Source organism: Lynx canadensis, chromosome X, assembly GCF_007474595.2.
Source record: "Lynx canadensis isolate LIC74 chromosome X, mLynCan4.pri.v2, whole genome shotgun sequence".
Lineage (NCBI taxonomy): Eukaryota > Metazoa > Chordata > Mammalia > Carnivora > Felidae > Lynx > Lynx canadensis.
Window position 1 is genome coordinate 15187093 of NC_044321.2, and position 13222 is coordinate 15200314.

General features: G+C 42.0%; 1 protein-coding gene across 1 annotated transcript in view; it reads right to left on the reverse strand.

The window, feature by feature from the left end:
- The window catches only part of MAP3K15 (mitogen-activated protein kinase kinase kinase 15), a 109377-nt gene that overhangs the window by 56499 nt on the left and 39656 nt on the right, over positions 1 to 13222 (reverse strand). The window lies entirely within an intron of this gene.

The window sequence follows — 13222 nt, forward strand, 5'->3', positions numbered from 1 at the left end:
TTTGCTCAAAATGGAAGGATAAACCAAAAGGTAATAAAACTGGCTACCAACAGGTGGAGGGAGAAAACGTGCTGAAGAGGACAGGAATCCAAATTCACTTCTTGGGATGTGACTTGGAAACTGTAAGGTTTTTTTTTTTTTACCAAATTATAAAAGAAAATGAATTAAAAAAATTTACATTGTTCCCTAAAAACACCATTTGCCCATAAACACCATTTGAATTTGTGGCTGGGACCAAACAAATGACCCCCTGCAAGCAATTGGTGGCTTACCTACAAAAGACAAACTGGTTCACATGATTTTTAAAGCACAGCACTTTGTATTTTCCTAAGAGGATATAACTTAAGGAAAAAATATAAATGCAAAGAAATCTTAAATACTTTCTGGTAATCATATTGTTAGCAATAATACAGGAACTGGTAATGTGAAAACATCACGTAGTATAGAATACAACAAATGACGATGTTAATATCATTAGGAACCAGATTTTTCAGGGTAAGATACACAAACACAAAATCAAAGGAATTCAGTAAAAATCCTACAGTCCTAAATTTGAATTGAAACATCAATATAAAGTCATCCAGTGGTGTTCCTAGCTCTGTCTACCGAAAAGGACCAAAACGATGAGCAACTCAGTAGCAATGAGAACCTCCAAACCCTGACTGGGGTCTGTAAAAGCACCTCTTCCTACAAGGAACCAGGACTTCGTGGAGGAATGGCAGATTCCAGATATGTCTAAGATGGTCCTGGAACATCTTAATACAAAGACTCAAAGAAACTACTAAGTTCATATCAGAAAGACTCAGGAACTAACAAGAATCAGTTTTTGGCCAAAGAAGGGACAGTATGAGCATTAAAAAGAATAGTATAAAAAAGAATTGAAACATATCAACTATATTAAAATGATGATTTCATAATCGTCTTACAGAACTTCAGGGGTCACCCTTGGAGAACGCTAAGGAACCGTCTCATTATTTTTGAAAATTATCAAAGCAAAAATTAAGCAAATAGTCTCCTTTTCCCAGATGAGTTGTACACTGGGGGTAACCAAGTCATTGATGAGATGAAATGTCTCTTTAGAAAGTATTTGTGCTACCATATGGTATCTGTCTTTCTCTGTATGGCTTATTTCACTTAGCATTACACTCTCCAGTTCCATCCACGTTGCTACAAAAGGCCATATTTCATTTTTTTCTCATTGCCACGTAGTATTCCATTGTGTATATATACCACAATTTCTTATCCATTCATCAGTTGATGGACATTTAGGCTCTTTCCATAATTTGGCTATTGTTGAGAGTGCTGCTATGAACATTGGGGTACAAGTGCCCCTATGCATCAGTACTCCTGTATCCCTTGGATAAATTCCTAGCAGTGCTATTGCTGGGTCATAGGTTATGTGGATCCTGAGAAACTTAACAGGAACCCATGGGGGAGGGGAAGGAAAAAAAAAAAAAAAAGAGGTTAGAGTGGGAGAGAGCCAAAGCATAAGAGACTGTTAAAAACTGAGAACAAACTGAGGGTTGATGGGGGGTGGGAGGGAGGGGAGGGTGGGTGATGGGTATTGAGGAGGGCACCTTTTGGGATGAGCACTGGGTGTTGTATGGAAACCAATTTGTCAATAAATTTCATAAAAAAAAAAAAAAAGAAAGTATTTGTGCTAGTAACTCAGGAATTATAAAATTCAAGTATCACTATTTTTGTAACCCCTAATGAAACAATGGATCCAGGCAATGATCGTCAACGGCCATTAACATCACAAAAAAAGAAAAAACAAATAAAGTACACAATGAACTATGAAGTATTCTTTCCAGAAAAAAAAAAAAAAAAAAGAAACCAGAATCTGAACTAAGCCTCCAAATCTAACTACCAAGTTGCAAGGAGAAAAAGGGACAGAGGAACTTAATAAATCACACCACAGGATACTATTACAAAATCCACAACTTTGGAACTGCTATCAGACAAATGCTTCCTTACCAAGTAATTAACAGGGAAAAGAAAAAATAAGATAAGGGGAAACCTATATACTAAAAAAGACTTGGGGTGCCTGTGTGGTTCAGTCAGTTGAGTGTCCGACTCTTGATTTCGGCTCAGGTTATGATCTCATGGTTTGTGGGACTGAGCACCGCATGCTGGGTTCTATGCCGACAATGTGGAGCCTGCTTGGTATATTCTCTTTCTTTTTCTCTTTCTCTTTCTCTCTTTCTTTTTCTCTCTCTCTCTCTCTCTCCCCCTCCCCCACTTGTGCACTCCCTCCCTCTCTCTCAAAATAAACAAATATTTAAAAATATATTAAAAAAGACTTAAGAATCATCTCAACCAAATGCCATGTATAGACCTTGTTTGGATCATGACTCAAAAAACCCCACTCTAAACTCAAAAGGTAAAGACAGAGAGGTACCTGGGAAAATCTGAGCATTGATACTGAGGAATTATTGTTTATCCTTAGGTATAACACAATCATGACCATGTTTTGTCAAACTGTCCCTCAGACAATACAGAAATATCTCTGGATAAAATGGTATGTCTTTGCTTCAAAATAAATCTGGTGTTGGGGTAAGACAGAGTGGATGGGGTGAGCAGGAAACAAAAATGGCCATGCAGGGATCATTACTGAAGAGTGGAAAAGGGGTACATGGGGGTTCACTATATTATTTCCTACTTTTGACTGTGTTTGAAATTTCTATTAATACATTCAATGCAATCCCAGTCAAAATTGCACCAGCATTCTTCTCGAAGCTAGAACAAGCAATCCTAAAATTTGTGTGGAACCACAAAAGACCCCAAATAGCCAAAGTAATTTTGAAGAAGACCAAAGCAGGAGGCATCACAATCCCAGACTTTAGCCTCTACTACAAAGCTGTAATCATCAAGACAGCATGGTATTGACACAAAAACAGACACATAGACCAATGGAATAGAATAGAAACCCCAGAATTAAACCCACAAAAGTATGGCCAGCTAATCTTTGACAAAGCAGGAAAGAATATCCAATGGAAAAAAAAAACAAGTCTCTTTAACAAATGGTGCTGGGAGAGCTGGACAGCAACATGCAGAAGAATGAAACTAGACCACTTTCTTACACCATTCACAAAAATAAACTCAAAATGGATAAAGGACCTGAATGTGAGACAGGAAACCATCAAAAGCAGGAGAAAGCAGGAAAACACCTCTCTGACCTCAGCCACAGCAATTTCTTACTTGACACATCCCCAAAGGCAAGGGAATTAAAAGCAAAAATGAACTATTGGGACCTCATGAAGATAAAAAGCTTCTGCACTGCAAAGGAAACAATCAACGAAACTAAAAGGCAACCGACATAATGGGAAAAGATATTTGCAAATGACATACTGGACAAAGGGCTAGTATCCAAAATCTATAAAGAGCTCACCAAACTCCACGCCCGAAAAACAAATAATCCAGTGAAGAAATGGGCAGAAAACATGAATAGACACTTCTCTAAAGAAGACATCCACATGGCCAACAGGCACATGAAAAGATGCTCCACGTCGCTCCTCATCAGGGAAATACAAATCAAAACCACACTCAGATACCACCTCACGTCAGTCAGAGTGGCTAAAATAAACAAATCAGGAGACTATAGATGCTGGAGGGGATGTGGAGAAACAGGAACCCTCTTACATTGCTAGTGGGAATGCAAACTGGTGCAGCCGCTCTGGAAAACAGTGTGGAGGTTCCTCAAAAAATTATAAACAGATCTACCTTATGACCCAGCAATAGCACTGCTAGGAATTTACCCAAGGGATACAGGAGTACTGATGCATAGGGGCACTTGTACCCCAATGTTTATAGCAGCACTCTTGACAATAGCCAAATTATGGAAAGAGCCTAAATGTCCATCAACTGATGAATGGATAAAGAAATTGTGGTTTATATACGCAATGGAACACTACGTGGCAGTGAGAAAGAATGAAATATGGCCTTTTGTAGCAATGTGGATGGAACTGGAGAGTGTTATGCTAAGTGAAATAAGTCATACAGAGAAAGACAGACACCATGTTTTCACTCCTATGTGGATCCTGAGAAACTTAACAGAAGATCCCGGGGGAGGGGAAGGAAAAAAAAAAAAGGCTAGAGAGGGAGGAAGTCAAAACATAAGAGACTCTAAAAAACTGAGAACAAACTGAGGGTTTACGGGGGGTTGGAGGGAGGGGTGGATGGGTGATGGGTACTGAGGAGGGCACCTGTTGGGATGAGCACTGGGTGTTGTATGGAAACCAATTTGATAATAAATTTCATTTAAAAAAAGAAATTTCTATTAATAAAACCAAAAAGTAAAAGGTATGCATCCTGACTCCATTCCGTTTCTATAATCTGGAAATAGAAAAACCCATACACACACACACACACACACACACACACACACACACGTATATATATATTCAAGAATTTTTGAACCAAGATGCTTATTATGGCATTGCTCCTAACAGTGAAAAACTGAAGATAACCCAAATGTCCTCTGACATATGATAAATGTCAAATGATAAAATACAGTTTGTAACAACCAAACCATGGAGTATCATGCAACCCTCAGAAAGAGGCAGGTCTGCGTGTAATTATATAGAAAACTTTCTGTAACAGTTCATGGAAAAAACATTGCTGAACTAAATGAATGCCATGATCCCATTCTTTGCAGTAAATATTATTTCCACTTATGTTCACATGCACAAAGTCTGGAAGGATACACATTAAACTGTTCAAAAAAATCACTGCTGGGATTTGCACAAGGTGTTCCTGTGCATGTTTTACTAATAACTATTCTAATAAATAATAAAGAGATTATTCTTTTTAATTTCTTGGCAATTTGACAACAGGCTCTTTTATGCTTTCTTTCCTGAGGACCTGTAAGTCATAAAACTCTGCATCATTCAAGACAACAGATTAGTACGTCAAACAGCTTTTCTCAATGCGGGTTCTGCTAGTGAATTAAGCTCCAGAGAAAATTATTTGATTACCTGAGTAACTATTTTCTCCATTCTCCCAAGTATGGTACATAGGTAGCCCCATTCTGGATACTTAAGAGAGTTCATTCGATTGATACAATGGATGCCTTAGGGCATTAGGGTTTAATTCTCTGTGGAACCCAACCCGGGTTGAGAAGGGCTAATCTAGACACTTGGCATTCTTCTGGAAACCTGCAGTAATTAGGCCTGTATTGCAACTTTGATTTTTCCTATTTTCCAGCCTGATCTTGTTCTCGGAGATTTGATCTGTACTCTCTTTGTCCATAGAATCCAATTATCAGCCTGCAAAACAGATCTCTTAACCAACAGCCCACTCACGATTCCTTCCCATTTTAAAGAGTGAAGAGCTACCAACCCAACTCAATTTTACTACAGCATTGAAATAATTTCTACAGTCAGTGGCAGGAAAATGAAAAAAGACTAAAACTTTAATGAGGTACAACATTTTTACATCTGCTATGAGCCAACTTTTGAGGTGTGAAATTTTCAGGATTCTGAAAACAATTTACTTAACTCTTCTAAATGCTTCATTATCGATCTGAGTTCAGGTTCATTTGGTTTTCTTTGGACCATTTACAGCAATGTTTCCCTTAAATTTTTTTCATTAACTTGAAACTTACCCTTGTTACTAAAAACAAAAGGTCTTTTGGGGATTAAAAAAAAGAACAAAAATAAAAAATCAAATATTTGCAAAAAATGAAAAGCAAGGCGATTTTCAGCTTAAAAGCCACTTTAGGACAGGTGCTAAATAGCTAATCTCTTTAGTTGTTAATAATCAGTTTTCAGATATGCTTATCATTTTCAGATCCCAAAGTATCCACGAACAAGTCTACAGATAAAATCTCCTGTGTTTAATCAGTCTGGCAACATATGTTTCTGACGATAAGGTCATTTCACAAATTAAGAGAAAGATAATGAACTAAGACAGTGGGGTCGCAACGTTGGCTTGCACATTAGAATCACCTGGGAAACTTCAAAAACCTCGGTGTTCAGGTTGCACTTGAGACCAGTTACATCAGTCTCTGGAGATGGGATCCAGGCATTAGTGTGACTTACCCTGGATGTTCTGTAGGTCTGCATCACTGCTAAGTCCCAGTGACCGCTTCTAAGCCCTTGTGTTATCTGACCTACCAGCAGCATTTGATAGCTGAGTACTCCTTCCTCTTTGGATTACCTTCTTCATTCGGCTTGCAGGTCACCATACTCTCCTCATTTTCCTTCTACTTGAGTCTAATTTTCTGGTTCCTATTCATCTCCCTAGTCTTTTAACACTGGAGAGTCCTTAAGCATAATCCTTGGATGTTTCTTATCTGTAACTACACTAGATCCCTTGGTATATCATCTACTGTCCTGCTTTTCCAAACATCTATATCTTGATGACTCCCAAATTACTATCTCCAGCCCAGAGCTCTCCCCTGAACTCCATATCCAACTGTCTTCCTAGCATCTCACTTGCATGTCTAATACCTCAAACTTGATGTGTCCAAAACTTAACTGCTGATTGTCCCATCAAAGCTATTCTTCTCCATCTTATTTAAGAATGGCCAGTCCGTTCCTCCTGTTTTTCATGCCAAAAACTTTGGAGTCATGCTTCATATCGCTAGTATCTTTCATTCGATCAAATAATTCTGTTAGCTTTTATTTTAAGCCATATCCAAAAATGGGCTACTCCTCATGACCCCCACTGCTACTACCCTGACCCAAATAACCATCATTTCCTGCTTTCACCCTCTACAATCTATTCTCAACACGGGAGTCAGAGTGATCCTGCTAAACACTGAGTCACGTCATGTCACTCCACTACTCAAAACCGTCCACGCAAATGCCAATCATATATCTGACAAGGGGTTAATATCAAAAATATATAAAGAGTTCATCCAACTCAAGAGCAAAAAAAGTCTGATTAAAAAATGGGCAGAGGACCTGAAGAAACATTTTTCCAAAGAAGGCATCAAGACGGCCAATGGTAAAGACAGCAGGCAGACACAGGAAAAGAGGTTTGATACCACTCATCATCAGGAAAATGCAATTCAAAACCACAACAATCACCTCGCACCTGTCGGAATGGCTAAGATCTATTAAAAAAAAAAAAAAGAAATAAGTGTTGGTGATGATATGGATAAAAGGGAACCCTCATGCACTGTGGGTGGGATGCAAATTGACGCAGGTGCTGTGGAAAACAGTATGGAGACTTGAAAAAATGAAAAATGGAACTACCATATGATCCAGCAATTCCATTTTTGGGTATTTATCTAAAGGAAACAAAAACACTAACTCTAAAGGATATCTGCACTCCCATGTTCACTGCATTATTTACAATAGCAAAGACCTAGAAGCAACCTAAGTGTCCAACAGATAACCAGAATGTGATATACATACACAGTGGAATATTGTTCAGTCATAAAAAGGAATCTTGCCATTTTCAACCGCATGCATGGACCCTGAGGGCATTGTGCTGAATGAAACAAGTCAGAGAAAGACAAATACTGTATGATCTCACCTATACGCAGAGTCTGAAAAAAGCAACCAAACCAACCTCAACCAAGCTCACAGATACAGAAGACAGACAGACTGGTTGCTGCCAAAGGTGGGGGGTGGGATGTGGGTGAAATGGGTGAAGGGGGTCAAAAGGTATAAACTTTCAGTTACAAAATACATGTGTCTTGGGGATGTAATACATAGCATGGTGACAGCAGCCAATACTGTATTGTATATTTGAAAGTTTCTGGGGCTCCTGGGTGGCTCAGTTGGTTAAGTGTCCGATTTCAGCTCAGGTCATGATCTCACCACTCGGGAGTTTAAGCCCCACTATCATATGGTAGTTCCCCACTCTGAGCTGTCAGCACAGAGCCTGGAGCCTGCTTCAGATTCTGTGTCTCCCTCGCTCTTTACCCCTCCCCTGCTCATGCTCTGTCTCTCAGAAATAAATGTTAAAAATTTTTTTTTTAATAAAAGAAATTTTAAAAAAAGTTCCTAAGAGAGATCTTAAAGGTTTTCCTCACAAGAAAAATATTCACAATTATGTGTGGTGATGGATGTTAGTAAGACTTCCTGTGGTGATCATTACACAAAATGTACATACATCAAATCATGATGTTATACACCTGAAACTAATATGTTATATATCAATTATATCTCAAAACCAAAAGCAACAAAACACCCTTCCAGAGGCTCCCATCGCAGAGCCATTGCCAATTGTCTTTCAGTGGCCTACAAGATTCTGTAAGACCTGGCTCCCGGTTATTTCACAGAGTAGGGGTCCTCTGCTCCAGCTGCACAAGCATCCCTGCCGTTGCACGTGCTGATCCCTCTGGCTGGAATGTTCTTCCCCAATATATTTGCATGGTATGTTCCCTCATCTCTCATTTTTTTCCATGTCACTCTCTAGTAAGTCAAGTCTTCTCTGAGCACTCAGCTCATAATTGTAACCTGCCCCACCAACCTCCCTACCACCCTAACCTGTTTTAATAATTTTACTTAGTTTGTATGGTGTCTCCCCATTAAGAATGTAAGCTCCAAGAGGAAGGGATTTTTCTGTCTGGTTTGTTTACTGCTATGCCCCAAGGCTTAGAACTCAATCTAGCACATAAGTAGGTGCTCAATAAGTATCTGTTAAGTTGTCTGTTAAATGGATGACAAACTGAGCAAGACTAAATGTAGTGACATGAAAAGATCTCCATCCATTGACTGTTAAGTGAACAAAGAAAATTACAGGGGCGCCTGGGTGGCTTGGTCAGTTAAGCGTCTGAATTTGGCTCAGGTCACGATCTCACGGTTCAGGAGTTTGAGCCCTGCACTGGGCTCTCTGCTGTCAGTGCAGATCCTGCTTTGGATCCTCTGTTCTCATCTCTCTCTGCCCCTCCCCCCTCTTTAAAAAGAAACATTTTTTTTTTTAAATTACAGAGCATCTCCTGTATTGTAAAAACCCTGTAGTATGACATATTGAATAGTATGTAAATTCACAGAACTGAAAGGATATACACCAAACTGATGAGACAGATTACTTCTGGAACATGAGTGGGACTAGAGATTAGAATCACAAGGGACAGTTTCTTTAAACGTTTTTTTCCCCAGGTTCTTCCCAAAATATATAAGTGTATTTCTTATTTATGCAATAAAACACACAGAGTAAAAACAGAACATTGGACTGGGATTCCTACACAGCTAGATTCTGGTTATTTTTATACCATTTACTACCCATGTGAATTTTGAGCAAGTTGCTTACCCTTTCTGGGCCTCAGTTCTTCATGTGCAAAGTATGTTGGACTTTGCTTACTTCACCAGGCAACGGGGAACTACAGGTCTGCCAGAGCCTTCATTGGTTACTAAGCATCCTGCCTGCCTGTCTTTTCTGTACTGTGTGTCTGTAAGAGAAAGCTCATAGGGTAGGAGACAGAGTTCCAAAAAATCTTTTTTTCTACACAAACACTCAGAATTAACAAGCAAAATGTCTCACTAGACCAGTGTCCTTTCTAGGACAGACTCTGTCTTAGGCTGCCCACCAAAAACCTCTGAAGACACTCCTGCTTCCAATTAGGAGTAGAAGACTGTGAAAGGACTTCTACTCTCACAGTAACAATAAAAACCTAGACAATATATAAACTACTGAAGAGGAGGAAGAACTTCCTTGATTAATTCCACAGGAAAACAATGCTTTCAGAGCTGAGCAAAGAGCCATGACAGCATCCTCACTGGGGTGCCTGCTCTAGGTACTGACAAATCGAAGAGGGAGCCTTTGACAGAGAAACTGCACAGGGACAAAGAGAAAATGAGCAAAGTTGTGCACAACAGCATGGGCTGATGGGAAAGAACGGAATCTGGAAGGGTCCCCAGCCAAAAACTAATCGCTGAGTGTAAGAACTCCCTAGCAGCACACTTGCCCACTAAATTTTTCCAAGAAAGCCGTGATGAAGGGGAAGCTCAAAGTAAAAAAGAGATCACACGCATTATCATAGCACTCAGATGTGGGTCACTGTGAAAACTGAATCCAAAAATTACACAAACAGCAACTCAAAATCTTCCATGCTCAAATACTGACAAGATCAGAAAGGTAGCAGAGAGACAAGAGGTGGGAGGTCAGACTAACCGCAAGTAAACTGATTAGAATTGAGTCCAGTCCCAACCCAGCTACTCTCTAGGAGAAATATGAAAAAAAAATCAGTCATATATGTTAACTGCCAGACCTAAGACAGGGCTCAGATAATCAAGGTAATAAACAAAACAAACTGAAATTATACTTCAGCCTCCACTGTTTTGTTTTTTCCCCACTGTTCTTTTAGATAAAATGTCTAAAATAAAACTGAGATGTGCACAGAAGAAAATGTGACCCACGATCAAGATAAAACATAATCAATAGAACCAGACCCAGAAATTGACAGTAACTTTAAAACTGTTATAAACATGGGCACCTGGGTGGCTCAGTTGGTTAAGTGTCCAACTCTTGATTTCGGCACAGGTCACGATCTCACGATTCAGGAGATTGAGCCCCACTTGGGCTGTGCGCTGGCAGTGTGGAGGCTGCTTGGGATTCTCCCTTTCCCTCCCTCTTTGCCCCTCTCCACTCACATTCTCTCTCAAAATAAACTTAAAAAAACTATTACAAAATGTTTAAATATATATATGTATACATAAAGCATGTATCTGTGAAGAAATAAGATATTTTGTGAGAGAAATGGAAACTCTCAAAAAAAAATGAATAGAAGTCCTAAAACTAAAAAGTTAAAAAAAAAAAACACTGAATGAATACAGCATCAGATCTGGACACGGATAAGATCGGGTGTGTTCAGGGTGGTATGGCCATAGACCAGATTTGGGCCCTCTGAAACACAGGATCAGTGGCCTGGAATATGGGCCAAATGCCATTATCCAAATGGGGCTGGATGGGCACGGGAGGAGAGTTGACAAGGACAAGGGCAAAAGGAAACTTTGTGGGATAAAACGCTGTGTCTGTTGATCGTGGTAATAGTTATATGAGACTATTTATTTGGCTAAAGTCATCCAACTGTGCACTTTAAATGGGTGCATTTTACTGTACGGAAGTTCTACCTTATACCTTAATAAAGCTGGCTCTAAAAATACATAGAACCCATCAATGTCTCTGAAAGGTAAGTGTCGGGGCGCCTGGGTGGCTCAGTTGGTTAAGCGGCCGACTTCAGCTCAGGTCACGATCTCGCGGTCCGTGAGTTCGAGCCCCGCGTCAGGCTCTGGGCTGATGGCTCAGAGCCTGGAGCCTGCTTCCGATTCTGTGTCTCCCTCTCTCTCTCTGCCCCTCCCCCGTTCATGCTCTGTCTCTCTCTGTCTCAAAAATAAATAAAACGTTAAAAAAAAAAAAATTTTTTTTTTTTTTTGAAAGGTTAAGTGTCCTGCTGGGCCAATCAGTGCTCTGTTCGCCTTCAGATAACACCCCTCTTTCACCTGCTCTGCTCTGCATCACAGGGGAGCGGGCTCCTCCAGGATGCTTCTGGGCTTCCTGGTCAGCTGATTACCAGCAATGAGCAGCCAGTGGAAGATGATGGTGGACAAGTATCTGGAGGAGCGGAAGAATGAAGTAGCCATAATACTTTCTCCCCTTTTTTGTCTGTGTTTCCTGTGGTGGCTCTAGAAACAACTGCATCTCTTCTATAGATCTAGCTCCCAAAAGGCTGGCGTGTAATGGTTTCAAGTGATCCTGGCTCCTAGATTCTGATCACATCACCTCTTTCCTGTATCCATCCAGCCAAAGGAGGGATGGTAGCAGCTTCCTGTACATGTTCATTTCTGAGTGGCCTCAGTTCCCTGTTTGGCTTCTCAGCACTTCCATCACCTGTGTAACCAATTCCATGTATTACATTTCCTCTACTTTAAATACTTAGAGATTTGTTTCCTGATTGGATCTTGACAGATATACACCTGCCACAAGGAAGCAGATGTCTTCGTCTGGCCAGATGCCTCGTATTTACATACGGAGAAGGGAACAGTTACAGGCAACCTGTGTGTGAGTGTGAACAATGCCCAGAACCAAAGAAATGCATGAACCAGAATGGTTGTTTTCTTACATCAGGGCAGAACCACTATTAAATCATCCTATCCTTGCCTCCATCATCACCACCTTTTCCAGTCCCCTGGGACGACCAAGCAACATCTATAAAGGTTGGGCTTGGGGTGCCTGGGTGACTCCGTTGGGTAAGTGTCTGTCTCTTGATTTCGGCTCAGGTCATGATCTCATGGTTCGTGAGTTTGAGCCCCGCGTCGGGCTCTGCACTGTCAGCACGGAGCCTGCTTGGGATTCTCTCTCTCTGCCCATTCCCTGCTTTCACACATGCATAGTCTCTCTCAAAATAAACATTTAAGATCGACAGGAAGATGGCGGCGTAGGAGGACACTGGGCTCACCGCGCGTCCTGCTGATCACTTAGATTCCACCTACACCTGCCTAAATAACCCAGAAAACCGCCAGAGGATTAGCAGAACGGAGTCACCGGACCCAAGTGCAGACGAGAGGCCCACGGAAGAGGGTAGGAAGGGCGGCGAGGCGGTGCGCGCTCCACGGACTGGTGGGAGGGAGCCGGGGCGGAGGGGCGGCTCGCCGGCCAAGCAGAGCCCCCGAGTCCGGCTTGCAAAAGCGGAGGGGCCTGACGGACTGTGTTCCGACAGCAAGCGCGACTTAGCGTCTGGGAGGTCATAAGTTAACAGCTCTGCTCGGAAAACGGGAAGGCTGGAGGACAAAGGGAGGGTGAGCTGCGGAGCCCCCGGACGACAGAGCTCAGTTTGGCGGGGAACAAAGGCGCTCGCCAGCGCCATCTCCCCCGCCCATCCCCCAGCCAAAATCCCAAAGGGAACCGGTTCCGGCCAGGGAAATTGCTCGCTCCGCGCAAACACCCAACTCTGTGCTTCTGCGGAGCCAAACCTCCGGCAGCGGATCTGACTCCCTCCGGCTGCCACAGGGCCCCTCCTGAAGTGGATCACCTAAGGAGAAGCGAGCTAAGCCTGCCCCCCCTGCCGCCGTGCACCTTGCCTTCCCACCCCAGCTAATACGCCAGATCCCCAGCATCACAAGCCTGGCAGTGTGCAAGTAGCCCAGACGGGCCACGCCACCCCACAGGGAATCCCGCCCCTAGGAGAGGGGAAGAGAAGGCACACACCAGTCTGACCGTGGCCCCAGCGGTGGGCTGGGGGCAGACATCGGGTCCGACTGCGGCCCCGCCCACCAACTCCAGTTATACACCACAGCACAGGGGAAGTGCCCTGCAGGCCCTCACC